Source organism: Gymnoscopelus microlampas (genome assembly GCF_963454915.1).
Source record: "Gymnoscopelus microlampas genome assembly, chromosome: 17".
Lineage (NCBI taxonomy): Eukaryota > Metazoa > Chordata > Actinopteri > Myctophiformes > Myctophidae > Gymnoscopelus > Gymnoscopelus microlampas.
Window position 1 is genome coordinate 4,614,190 of NC_139954.1, and position 15,102 is coordinate 4,629,291.

The window sequence follows — 15,102 nt, forward strand, 5'->3', positions numbered from 1 at the left end:
TACAATGTCATGGTACTTTAACTGTACTTGATCAATATAGTCCAACAACATATGATCAGGAAATGGGCATTTAGGCCGTGGGCCGAGCCTTGTGAGTTTCATTGATCTCCACTCAGGAACTGCATTCTTTTTTCAGAGTAGACATATAAAATTCTTATAAGTACTGTAACGAATGTTTCCAGCTTCGATTTGTGCACCAGAATGAAAAAATAAATAAAAATGCAATGTGAGCGCTGTAGTCTCACAGCTAGAAGGTCCTGGGTTCGATTCCCGCAGCGGACGCTGTGGGCGCTGGGGGCGTGTTCTCTCCTCCGCGTCATCAGTGCCCATACCCAAGGTGGGGTTGGCGAAAGGGCCTCTCTGTGTGGCGTTTGCATGTTCTCCCCGCGTTCTCTAGGGTAGGTACCCTCACAAAAACATGCAGTAATCCTGGTCTCTATACTGCCTCCCCCTGGCCAGCCGGGGCGCCTGATGGAGGGGAAAAGGAACTGGTAGGAATAACGTGTTCCTTCCACGCGCTATGTCCTACCAGGGAAACCCCCCCCCCTGTTAGGTAACAAGAAGGTCAGTTGGCTCTCATGCATTTGTGGTCCAAAAAAGACTAAAATGAGCGGAAAATATAGATTGGCCTAACAATCTTGCAACAGGTATACCATAGGCTACTAATAGTTCATTCATAACCGTATTGGACTGCTTTTGTAGCCGATTATTATCTTCAGCACTTCTTCCACTGATGCTCCCTCCCCTCCTCTCCTCCTCAACCCCACTTTCCACTGACCTCCTCCTCTCCTCTCCTCTCCTCTCCTCTCGTCCTGTCCTGTCCTGTCCTGTCTGGCTAAACCATCATGAATGTGCTGTATTGATTATTATATCTCCTCTCTGTACTGTGGGAGGAAGGAGCTTTATCAGCAGGGGAGACAGAGAGGCAGACTGATGACAGGTGAAAGGTGCAGGAGAATGGAGGAGATCTTAACATCTACGGGGGAAATGTAGGCCTTGGAAATGTGTTCTCTCTCTCTCTCTCTCTCTCTCTCTCTCTCTCTCTCTCTCTCTCTCTCTCTCTCTCTCTCTCTCTCTCTCGCACACGCACGCACGCACGCACGCACGAACGGACGCGCACAAACGCGCACGCACGCACTTACACACACACACACACACACACACACACACACACACACACACACACACACACACACACACACACACACACACACACACACACACACACACACACACACACACATACACACACCTGGGATGTTACACAGATGATGTGTTTTTGGAGGCTTACCCGGAAGGTACTTTCCCACCGTAGAGTTGCGATGCTATCTTTGCTTTGGGTTTTGGATGGGTAGACTAGACTCTATCCAAGACAAATAGGAAAACAAGACCCGCCAATCTCCGGTTTATTTCCCGTATCTGCGTGACGCAGGTGGTCCGCCTCTTTAGGGGACCAGCATGTGTTGGAGGTTGGGGTCTATTCATTCCAATGGGAGAGTGAAAGTGACATAGACACATGTATATGGTCACATTTTTGTCTATTATGTAAGTGTTCTTTGTATTTTTAAGAGCCTTATTGTCAGAGGTGTAAAGTAACCAAGTACATTTACTTGAGTACTGTACTTAAGAACAGTTTTGAGGTGTTTTTTACTGTACTTGAGTATTTCCAATTTTCAGTACTTTTACTTCTACTACACTACACCTCAGAGGCAAATTTTGCACTTTTACTCCACTACACTTATTTGAAAACTTTAGTTACCAGTTACTTTTTAGATTTTTATTAACTTAACTACTTCATCCTCGACCATTTGAATAGCAGATCTACAAGCTCACAATGCGCCGCGATGCAACTCGTTGTGAGCTTGTAGATCGGCTATTTTCAAATGATTTTTTTTTACATTATGAATGAGTACTTTTACTTTTAATACTTTTTATATTTTGACACCAATACTTTTGTACTTTTACTCAAGTAAATTTTGAATTCCGGACTTTCACTTAGAGTATTTCTACATCGCAGTATTGATACTTTTACTTAAGTAAAACAATTTAATACATTTTCCACCAATGCTTATCGTTGTATTTGGACTGAGCAGGGAACTCATATTTTAGGAACAGACCTATCCCACTTTTCGCCACAAGGTGGCTAATCCGCCTGTGAGACAGGTAGGGTAGGTGGTCAGGTGACTCTTTCTTCAGATGAACAAGGAAGAGAGATAGAACAACACCAAACCCTGTTTGTTCAGGTAAAGGATGTCTTAGAACATAAAACATGTTCCGAATGAGCACTTTGTTATGTAAAACAAAGCTTGTCTTGGGGTTATACCAGAAATGTGGTGATTTTGTATTAGTTAGCTAGTTGTGTGTAATGAAATGTGGGCCTAAGCAGTCAGATTCATGGCAGCCATTACTGCTGCTCACAAACATGTCCTGTAGTGCATTGGTTCTCAAACCTTTTCATGTCAAGGACCCCCAAATGGACACTTATTAGCCCGCGGACCCCCATTTGAAAAGTTATGCCAGGCAGGGACCCCCATAAGATGAGATTTTTACGGCTCTAGCAGTGATTTTCTACCATGTTAATTTCAAGGACCCCCAGTTTGACATGCATTAGAGGCTACGGACCCCCATTTAATGGCATTTCTATCGCTGGGACCCCAATTTATACTGTAAATCAATGTTAATTTAACTCTGAGAGTGTACAAATGGAACCTAATGGACCCTAACGGGTCCATTTGGTTCCATCTTGTACACTCTCAGAGTTACAGACCCATAAGGGTCCATTTGGTTACTAACTATCCATCATTTAGCTGAGGACCCCCTGGAACTCCCTCAAGGACCCCTGGACCCACTTTAAGAACCACTGCAGTAGTGTGTTTCACTTATAGTATTTTGCTGACTCTCTTTAGTATTAAAATATCCTGTGTTGTAATATGTCAGTCTATTTTTTTGCATTGAGAAATGTTTATTTTCGTTTTGATATAGTTCATTAATTATCTCCAGTAATGCCTTGCAATGTGTCTTTGTTGTCTGTCCATTGTGATATTGTATACCAATGCATTATATGAGCCTTTTTGGTCAAATTCAGAAGCAAGTGATTTCTGATTAATTCATGTTTAATGCAATAAGTTCATGGTGACATGATATTTAAAAAGAATGAATTCTTATATTATTGGTGGAAGCCAAAGAGAATATATACAGTTTATTGATGCTGTGAAGAGTAAACACATGGGAATGTGAATATGGAAAAGATGTGTATTCTGATGAATGTGTAAGAAAGAAGAAAAGATGTGTTTATTATTTTGTGAACATGTGATAATATTGGCAAAAATTAGTTTTGCTCTTTAAAACAAAAAAAAGAAAAGTAAATGGTGAAATAACCTGCATAATAAATGAATAAAATAGCACATGATAGCTTCAAGATGTGCAACGGGTGCAATTTATGCAGCACAAAATGTGAAGCTTATGTTTAACCACGAACCCTTATTTTCTGCATAATGAGAAAACGATTGCAGAAGAAAAGCAATGCAATCCATCGCTAATTGCACTTTGGTTTTAGGACCACAAAATGTAGAACTCTAGTTGAGTTTCTTCCTTTTGTGTTAAAAACACATTTTTTTCTTCTTTTTCCCATAGTGATCGATAGTTGGAGGAGAGAGTCAGTCTTCTCAGAGACTCTGAGGTGAAAACCACCGGCTGATGGTTTGTGGATTGTGGGGCTTTCGGAGGAAAGAGTTCAGAGCTGAACCTTGAGCCTGGGATGCATTTCAGAAGCTGAGACGTCGGGGAGCCAACGTACACACTGACTGCTTCCAACGGTAAGCCTCCACTGAGGTATGCGCACGCACGTTGCAGTGGTGGAAAAAGTACTCAAATGTTTTACTTAAGTAAAAGTACCAATACTGCCATGTAAAAAATACTCTGTTACAAGTAAAAGTCCAGAATTCAAAATGTACTTGAGTAAAAGTACAAAAGTATTGGCTTCAAAATGTACTTAAAGTACCAAAAGTAAAAGTACTAAATATTTGAAAATAGCAGATCTACAAGCTCACAACGCGTCGCGATGCGACGCGTTGTGAGCATGTAGATCGGCTATTTTCAAATAGCCTAAGTACAAAATAGGGCTGAAGTGGTTAATGTATGTTTCATTATATCATAATTTATATCTAAAAAGTAACTAGTAACTAAAGTTTTCAAATAATTGTAGTGGAGTAAAAGTACAATATTTGACTCTGAGATGTAGTGGAGTAGAAGTAAAAGTATTGGCAATTGGAAATACTCAAGTAAAGTACAAATACCTCAAAATTGTAAGTACAGTACTTAAGTAAATGTACTTTGTTACTTTCCACCATTGCGCACATGCACATGCACATGCACATGCACATGCACATGCACATGCACATGCACATGCACATGCACATGCACATGCACATGCACATGCACTGTCCAGGTTTACATAAAGCATTTTGTATTAAGTTTAGCACTTTTATGTGCCCAGCTTTATTTATTTATTTATTCATATATAAATCTCTCTAGATAATTAAGGAAACCTCTGTGGACAGGATCTGTCTGTTCACAATCTGTCTGTCCTGCCCGGTTGTCCTCAATGGCTGGTTTTTTAACTTTTCCAAAATGTAAACTGTTTGTCAACACCGGAGAATCGGAGTTTGGGCTATGGGAGCCGTTGCCACGGTTATAGGCAGCGCCCCAAGCTATGGGATGAGTGATCAAACTGCGCATGGGCACTGTGTTACACAGAGAACGCTGCAAAGGACTTTCATTTACGGCCCGTGTCCACACACACACACACACACACACTGTGTTTCATTAGAGGGAGGGCGCTTTGGATATCATCTTCATGCCACAAGCACGCAGATTACGTGCAATGCTCAAATGATTGGCTGTGTGTGTGTTCGCTGTGGGTCCAGGACGGGACGCGTGCGCTTGTGTGTGTGTGTGTGTGTGTGTGTGTGTGTGTGTGTGTGTGTGTGTGTGTGTGTGTGTGTGTGTGTGTGTGTGTGTGTGTGTGTGTGTGTGTGTGTGTGTGTGTGTGTGTGTGTGTGTGTGTGTGTGTGTGTGTGTGTGTGCATGTGTGATATCCCCGGACGGGTATGATCTAGTATATTAGAATCATGAGTTACTCATTATGGAAGACCCACTCCTTGCTCCCCTTCACTCCACTTGCACTCACAGCCATGTTTGGCTGACCTAGACTAGAGGCTTCAAAACGGCTCTGTAGAAAACCAATGGGTGACGTCACCGTTCCCTCTGTCCCCCAAAAAATAAAATCAAACGTATTTTTTTGCCGTTTTACAACTCCAGAGTTCTGTCCCTTTCTGCTGGACCTGGACACATTTCTTCTTTTACAGTGTTAGAGTATGGTGACACGTGGTGTTTGTGGTCGCAGCCAGGCTGTGTTTGTGTTGACTCAGGCTTTAGTGAACCCCCATGTGTTATTCATGAGCTGTTATGTCATCTCAGAGCCTGCAGAGCATACACACCATGGCACACACCTGAAACGGTGCTAATTTTGGTTTAGGTTTAGTCATAGGCCTTTTGAATAAAAACTCATGCATCTGAAATGTTTAACTTCTAGTTTTAGTTGACGAATATTGTAAGATTTTAGTCGACTGAATCTACAGTTCATTTAGTCCAGGGGTCTTCAACGTTTTCAGGCCAAGGACCCCTTGGCTGAGAGAGAGAGAAAGCAGGGACCCCCATTATATATTGTATAAAGTTTTTTTTATTTTCATAGATTTCATAGGCAGCTTCGTAGTCTTGTTTCACAGCACTATCACGTTGGATTCATGTTAATGTGTATTTAGACATTTAACCATGCTCTAAAAACAATACTTAGTAAACCTGACCTTTCACTCTGTACTTTCTGTACTTTCCCTCTTTTTTCCCCCCTATACCGAACCACTTTGCCGAAAATAGCAGATCTGCTATTTTTGGCTAAAGTTCTCCTCAGAATAGGTATAGTTACTCTGAGGACCCCCTAGGGGTCCCAGACCCCCTGTTGAAGACCTCTGATTTAGTCTACAAGCTCACGCGCCTGGGATGCGTTGTGAGCTTGTAGATTGTTTTTTTTTAACGTTATTTACGTTGATTTACTGACATTATATTCAGTCATTGTTTTAGTCATCATAGCTTAGTTATTTTTTCATTTTTACTTTGTTTTCGTCATTGAAAAATGTAGCCGAAGGAAAAATATTTTGATTATTATTACAAAACACATTAACCACGTCAGCCCTATACACACTTCGGCCATTTGAAAAAATCACAATGTGTCGCGACACATTCTGTGAGCTTGTAGATCTGCCATCTTCAAAAGTTTTTTATACATTATTTATATTTGAAAACTTGTGAAATGGGACATTCTGCACACAATGAGTACTTTCTGCTTTTGTACTTTAAGCATATTTTGATACCAATACTTTTGTACTTTTACTCAAGTACATTTTGAATTCCGGTCTTTTGCTTGTAACAGTATTTTGTAGATGCAATGTAGAAATGTAGTATTTCTACATTGCAGTATTAATACTTTTACTTAAGTAAGAAATGTGAGTACTTTTCCCACCACCGATATGAATGTATACATCCCTGTCATGGAGTGATGTGCAGTGTAAAGGCTGTGTTTCCATGCATGCAGTTGTTTTTTATGGTTTTCTGCTTTTATAGTTGTCTGGTGCCCAGTGGTTCTCCAGCCAGAGATAAAGACAGACAAGGTCACACTGGACCCACTGACTTAGGAAATAATGTCAATGATATCCTGACAACACCCAGATGAAAATGTAATCCAAACTGACACGTCTCATACCACTGGAAAAAACATACTGGATAAAATGTAGTAGTATAGAGGGGGGAAAGGGAAAAGGCTTTGCTTGTAAACACAAGAAAAGAAAAGCAGTAAAACTGCTTATGAAAAAAGAAATATGTTAAATCGATGTAAAATAGATAGTTGTATATCTGTGCATTATTTATGAGGTGTTTAGACCAGGCAGCAAGGAGACTTTGCTGGATATAACCAAGCCTATACGTGCAGTTTGCATTCGCATGCACACAAGGAGCAAAATAATACAAAAAATCACACCCAGTGTGAAGTGAGCGGTGTTATTTAGAAACAACAGTGGTCATCACAGTGATGGAAGCTCACTTTTAAAAAAAATGATTTTTATAAGTGCGTGGTGATATTTATAGGTTATTATTTCATCATGCGTCTCGCTAGCCAATCAAAGCAAAGGGTCTGAATTGAGTCAGCCAATCACGGTACGGTGAAAAGGGTGTGAATAGAGTCAGCCAATCAATCAGTACAGGGAAAGACGAATTCCCAACCCCACTTATAGGAGCGGCTACACCGCTCAAAAATAAATAAAAACTGAACTTATCGACGTCTCCTGGAGGGCATCGACTTGTGTTAATGACGACGACACGGGTAAACATTTTGACAAAACATTGAAGCTGAAAAATACTCTCTCCTGATTGGATGAAATTGCCAATCCACCAAAAAAATGTATTTTCTGTTTACTAAAGAGCTGGAGAGACAGGGAGACTCATGTCACTGAACAAACACTCTATAGCAATGAGTACTAACACAATATAGAGCTTTAACCTTTTAACCAAAAGGATTTTGTTTGAACTAAAACATATCACTAACCCTACCTTTTAACAAAGAGAAACATGTTAACTTGGCAAAAGCAAGCGACCCTTAGTGACCTCCTGCGGTATAGATGTGATGTCTGTCTGTCTGACTGTCTGTCCTCCTAACCGCCATCAAGACAGACAGACAGACAGACAGACAGACAGCAATTGGAGTGGCTGTGGAATGAACTTACCCCTTGTGTGTCTGTGTGTGTGTGTGTGTGTGTGTGTGTGTGTGTGTGTGTGTGTGTGTGTGCGTGTGCGTGTGCGTGTGCGAGCCCATGGACTGAGGACTGACCTGTCACACTCTCTCTCTCTCTCTCTCACACACACACACACACACACACACACACACACACACACACACACACACACACACGGACACACACACGGACACACACATACACACGGACACATACACACGGGGAGACGGACGGACACTCGGAATGACAGAGAAGACTGTGTGAAAGACACATCATAAAACAAGCATGTTCCAAGGACAGCAGTGTGAGCGCAGTAACAGCCCAGATCCTTTTACCATGGTCAAACTTCACTCACTGTCACGCCTGATTTATACTCGCTTGGACGGCACGCCATCATGCACCGGACATAGCCGATCTGCAAGCTCACAACACGTCGCTCCGCGGCGCGTTGTGAGCTTGTAGATCGGCTATTTCCGCTGAGTGACGCCGGCACTCAGCTAAGTATAAATGGGGTTTCAGTGTCCTTCGGTAAACATTCAGCTCTTGTGTTCACATATTTGTGATGTTTAAAGCTATGTTGTAATGTTTTGTCAGGACTGTGGGTTGTATGCGGGTGTGATAGAAGTCCAAATAATAGCATCAATCATCTTTATTGGTCGCTTCTATGCTCTGGAAGTGGGAACATTCCATTCCCTCTCATTTTGTGGACGAAACAAAAAATCACACTTTTTGCAAACGTACTTGATAAAATCTGCAAATATATACAGTACATACAGTACTAGAGGTTTGGGCCGCATAACTTTTTTATGCAGGGCATAACCCTGCAAGCTCCGTAACGTGCGCCGTGTCTCCGTGCTTATAAGACACGCATCGCTAAGTGGGTTTTCTGTGCGCTGACACAGAACAGGGTCAGACTCCCATACACCTGCTAATGGCTTCAGCGTGTTACAGAACGTGATGACCTGACTGCAGTAGAGGAGATGCTGGAACATGTGGGTATAAGTGCTAACATCACATTAGCCTGCATGAGGGTGTACCGTTAGCACAATGACCACACCGGAGAAGACTGGGGACGACCGCAGTGAATGGTAGTGATCGATTGTGCAAAATGTTTCATTTTATTTCATTTCAAACCTTTATTTATTCTCGAAAGACATTGAGGTTGCCCTCATTTGCAATGTCGTGGAGACACATCACAGTATTTCATTTTCACATCAATATTCATATCAAAAACAAGCGAAACAAAATAAAACAACCTTTCCCCTATTGTGTGACACAACACAGTTGCAGACACGTGTGGGTAGGCCTGCAATCAAGGATTGAAATTGACCGTATGTTATTTGGGAAGAGATCTTAAATGTAAGCTGTAGGTCATTCCAGGTGGTTGGGGCACTAAAACTGTTTTCCCCAGTTCAGTCTTTACTCTGGGGACCTTTAGCGTGAGCCAGTCACTGGAGCGTGTCCTATATGTTAAAGGGTTCCAATCCAGCAGGGATTTAATAAGCAATGGTAAAGTCCCATCAACTGCCTTAAAGATGAACCGGTACCAGTGTTTGTTTCGCCTGTCGGCCAAGGAAGGCCAACCCACTCTATCGTACAGGATGCAGTGATGAGTCCATGATGTTCGCCAGAAAAAACGCAGAGCAGAACTAGAAAAAGTGCTCCTCGGAGCACAGGTCTCCGCCAGGTCAGGTACGTTATTGTGGCCTCCTGGTGGCGCTATAATAGGCCAATGTGAAAAGGGTGCCATTTATTCTTAGGTCGTTCACGGCAATCGGACACTGCATTCATGATTTGAGGCATTTTGTTCCAAAAATGTGTTTTGCTAAATTAGACCTGCTGGTGGCGCTATAACAGGCCAATGTGAAAAAGGGTGGCATTTCTTCCTTGGCCTAGTGGGAATGTGTTTGTAAGATTTCACGGAAATGGCAAGCTGCGTTCATGATTTGAGGCATTTTGTTCAAAACGGACCAATCCTGCAAATTTTGGAAGCCAACCTTAACCAATGAGGATGGAATATGGGAAATCGGACAGATCCGTGTTGATCACATGACTATAGAGATACTTTGTACCGATTTGCATGACGTCTGGATAAAACTTTTGCACAAATCGGCCTCCAGGTGGCGCTATAACAGGCCCATGTGAAAAAAATTGAGGTAGAGGTTCTGAATTGGCATCCAGGGAGTGTGTGTGCACAGTTTCACAGCGACCGGGCCAACGGTGCCAGAGATTAGCTGCTAACACACGGACAGGACACACACACGGACACACGGACGGACACACGGACGGAGGGGAAAACATAATCTCTTGCCATGCCTTTCGGCCTGGCGGAGACAATAATAAACTGTATCCAAGGGCTTGAGGACAGAAGGAGCAGCATTTCCACGGTCTTTGTTTCTGCCTGTCTGTCTGTCTGTCGAACTACTGTACATTTGTCTCGTCACCCATCCAACCACCCGTCCGTTTGTCCATCCGACCGTCGCCTGTCTGTCCTCCCGTCCACAAGCCCATCCTTCCGTCTCCCCGTCTGTCGAATTTCCCCGTCCGTCCGTCCGTCCGTCCGTCCGTCCGTCCGTCCGTCCGTTCGTCTAATCCTTTCTCTCTTGTGTTCTTTTAAACCAGATGTGGGGCTCTACCTTCACGTATGATTTTCCTCATGCAAAGTTCTGTGTATTTTGACGTGTTGTAAACAACAGACTCCTGGCATGTATGTATAATGTATACCGTAGCTGTCGGGTGGAAACCTTGTATGTACCATAAACGGTACCTTTCTTTTAATTATCATTAAGAAAAAAAAAACATTTTCAAAATAGTGAAAATAGCTTGTAGGTCTGCTTATTTTCACTACTTTTGTGCCGGCACTTCTCGTATGATAAGGTTAGGCCGCTAATTCACGGAAAATCATTAAAAAAGTTCAAATATGGAGGGAGATACGAGGTTTTTGCCCGACAACGACGACGTCTAATGAAAACATTTCCTACCGCGAGCGTCTGCTTACCCGAGACGTTAGTCGTCGCCTCGTTCCGTCAGGAAACGTTATCTTTGTTCCTTTATGAAAGAGAATAATTGATCGCCGCGCATCGGCAACCAGATGCCACACGACTTCCTTCATCTGCTTTATACCGCCGCGGAGGGCTGTCTGGCTTCCAGAGATGATACGCTACTTTTACTCCCAAGTATACCGTACTTAAGTACAGCTTTGTGGTACTTTGACTATACAGGAGTATTTTCATTTTTTTGTATACTCCTACTCCTCTATAATAGGCTCTATGCACAGCAGCCATATTATCACTTCCTTCACAGGTGTTACTAATGATACTAATGAAGGCTCTGTTCCATTTAGTTTAGCACAGTGGTTTCACGACCCCCTTAACTCTGAGAGTGTACAAATGGACGGGTCCATTTGGTTCCATTTGTACACTCTCAGAGTTACACACCCGTAAGGGGCCATTTAGAAGCCCATGAGGGTCCCTGGACCCCAACTTTAGACCCACTGGTCTAGCAGAGTGTTTCCAGTGAGCCAACATGCAACAATATCAGCACCCCAGAATGGAACAGAGCCTTCATTAGTATCGTTGGCAACACCTGTGAATGTCTTCACAATATGGCTGCTGTGAATAGAGCCTATTATTTGACACCTTTGGTTACTTAGTTACTTTGCAGATGTTGGATTGTCAATACAAAACATGCATCGACCGATCAAAGCCCTATGTTATACTTTATTTGAAAATAGCCGATCTACAAGCTGAACTTGTAGATAGCCGACATTTGAGATACATTCGATGGGTCTGGTCTTTAAGATACACAGAGGATCGGTGCTCAGATACCTGTCAAACTGCTTCTCTAGAGTGAGTGATGCCCACAGGCATAATAACAAGAAGATCATCTGACCTCGTTCCCCCCAACATTTGGCTCAAACACGGGGGGAAATGTATTGCACTGATGTTGCCACCAAAATGTGGAATGATCTACCAAAATACATTACAAGATCTCTCAACCCCCTATATCCAAACTCAAAACTAACCCAAAATAATTCCTCTCCTCAAAATGCAAGTGAACATGGTTAATTTAATACTTGGCCATTTGAAAATACCAGATCTGTTGTGAGCTTGTAGATGTGCTATTTCCGATATCTGAGTACATTTACTTTGGTACTTTTGAGTATATTTTGATGCCAATACAGCACTTCTTCCATCACTGCTGACTTGCGGCGGCATACCGCGTCCCAGCGCGCCCACTCGTTACGGGGGCACCTTGACAGCTGTGACACGGTGACACGCCGGTGAACCGAGAGCTCACGCGCCGTAATGTATCTCTCCAACGCTTCGCTCGCCTCCAATTAAAAGACAAATCGCATTAACAAGCAGAAATGGGATTAATGCGAGCGCAGAGTCTGTGAGATGACTGGGTGCATCGCCTTATAGCTGCCGAGGTCAGAGATATAGAGACACTGTGATAAAGGGATCTCCCGGAGGAGAGAGAGAGAGAGAGAGAGAGAGAGAGAGAGAGAGAGAGAGAGAGAGAGAGGGAAGGAGAGGGAGAAACTGTGACAAAGGGATCTCCCAGTGGGGTGGGGGGGAGACTGACAGAGAGAAAGACTGAAGAGTGAGAGAGACTGAGAGAGAAAAACTGAAGAGAGAGAGAGAGAGAGAAAGACAGATTTTTTGTTGATTCTGCAAAATGTCTTCTAAATCCTAACAGTTTTCTGAAAAACGTATGTTTCTATATCAGTGGTGCTTTTTTTTATGTCAAGGACCCCCAAAATTAAATGTATTTGGCCGCCGACCCCCATCTCAAAATATGTTGTTCCAGGGACCCCCCAGAAGCAAAGATTTGAGTTACAAATGTTCACTTTAAAATAATATAAATATATTAATTTGCACACATTTTCTAAATTTTTCAAAAACAGCAGATCTACAAGCTCGTAGCGCTATGAGCTTGTATATCTGCTATTTTTGAATAGCCAAAGTGTAAAATAATGCTTTTTAGCTCAAATGAAAAAGTGACACAGATGCTTCTTCAGGTCTAGAAGAACCCTCATTTTGAACGCCATTTTGCTCAATCGTCATCATGCTCAGGAGGTGAAAGCTCCTCCCAGAATAGTCATAATGAGAGAGAGAGAGAGAGAGAGAGAGAGAGAGAGAGACAGAGAGACAGAGAGACAGAGAGACAGAGAGACAGAGAGAGAGAGAGAGAGAGAGAGAGGTGTTTCCATTGTGGTCCATTGCACTAAATGCATCGGCAATACATTTAATACAATATAATACTTGAGTACAGTACGCAATTAAATGTACTTAAGTGCTGTCTACCATTGGAGGTGACACTCACTTTATCAAAGTTTGTTTTCTTGCCGCGGCGCAGCACTTTGACAGGCTGTTGACTTAGCAGAGGTGATTGATTATTGCATTTAGTTAATGTACTGTTGCATTAACGGGGTGCAGCTGTGTTAAGCACACTGCATTGTAAACGTCACAGTATAATGGTCTATAAAGGGGTTTTATTGAGCTTTAGAAGGATACAGTTGTCCTGCCTGTAGAATGCATTTCCTATATACTCCGATATGAAGTCGATCCCCTGCCGTTGCAGGGCCACGTTGTCTTCTCCAAAACGTCCTCCATGGAAACCCTGAACCCGTTGACCATGTCCAAGACAAATAGAAGAGCTAGACAGTAGTAGTGTTAACAGCATTTTTTATTCAGTTTTAGTAGTCTTTTAATCAAATTCCATTTAGTTTTAGTCATATTTGAGTCATCTGAAATGTTTTACTGTTAGTCTAGTTTTAGTTGACTAAATATCATAAGATTGTAGTCGACTGATGGCATTGATGGCATCGTAATGGTCGATTTTACACTGCGACGCGTTGTGAGCTTGTAGATCTGCTATTGTCGCAGACACACACCCGAGCGCAACCAAAAATAAAATGACTTGTCTTTTAGTTCTACTGGATCTCTTCTCCACTTGTCCCTCACTGACAATTTAGTAATTTTTTTTAATTTGTGACGACATTTTCAATATATTTAATCTAGTTTTAGTCGTCATAGCTTAGTTTTTATTTAGTTTTCATCAGTGAAAAAATGTACTTGACGAACATTTTTCGTCATAGTTTTAGTCGACAGTTCCAACTGCAGATGCACCCAAATATGGTGTCTGTCATGCTGACTGTGACAGCATGACATCAGACTCAATCAAATCATATAAGGATCCATATATATTATACTAACGTATGTACTCGTTATGATTACTACTGTGAGTCATTAGGATATGCGCTTGTCTAGAACTGCTGATCCGACCCATATGTACATAAATAGGCATATATGGATGTCCAGTTGTCCAGAACCTCAGATCTGACAGATGACATCAGGTACTTATATATATGGGAATAAAAGGGACACAGGTAGACGGACAGATACTGAGATATCCATATATGGGCACGAAAGGGACATAGCCAGTTAGATCACTTCAGTATGTCCTGATAACACCCAATGAATGGTCTGATAAATCACGTGTACAGTCAGTATGTCGCCCACTTGGCCCATTCAATGGTCTGATAAAACGTGATAATGTCTCATTCGGTGCATGGCATCCGTATCAGGTGTTTGCGGATGTGTCCCCTGGGTGCCTCTGATACGGCCCTATATGGGCACATTGGTCGGCGGTGCGACGTAGGTGTTCCGGCCTCATAGCGGCCAGAACCATTAGTTAACCCATTGAGGCCCGAGGTTCCGATTCCGCAAAATGTCTTCTAAATCCTAACAGTTTTCTGAAAAACGTATGTTTCTATATCAGTGGTGCTCCAACTTTTTCATGTCAAGGACCCCCAAAATGATATGTATTTGGCCGCCGACCCCCATCTCAAAATATGTTGTTCCAGGGACCCCCCAGAAGCAAAGATTTGAGTTAAAAATGTTCACTTTAAAAGAATATAAATATATTAATTTGCACACATTTTCTCGATTTTTCAAAAATAGCAGATCTACAAGCTCGTAGCGCGGCACTCGGTGCCGCGCTATGAGCTTGTATATCTGCTATTTTTGAATAGCCCAAAGTGTAAAATAATGCTTTTTAGCTCAAATGAAAAAGTGACACAGATGCTTCTTCAGGTCTAGAAGAACCCTCATTTTGAACGCCATTTTGCTCTAGCGTCATCATGCTCAGGAGGTGAAAGCTCCTCCCAGAATAGTCATAATGGGGTTCAAGTGGTTAACCTCTGGGGTCAACGCACTCTCCTCCAATCAAATTGCGGTGTCCCCCTCCCCCCCCT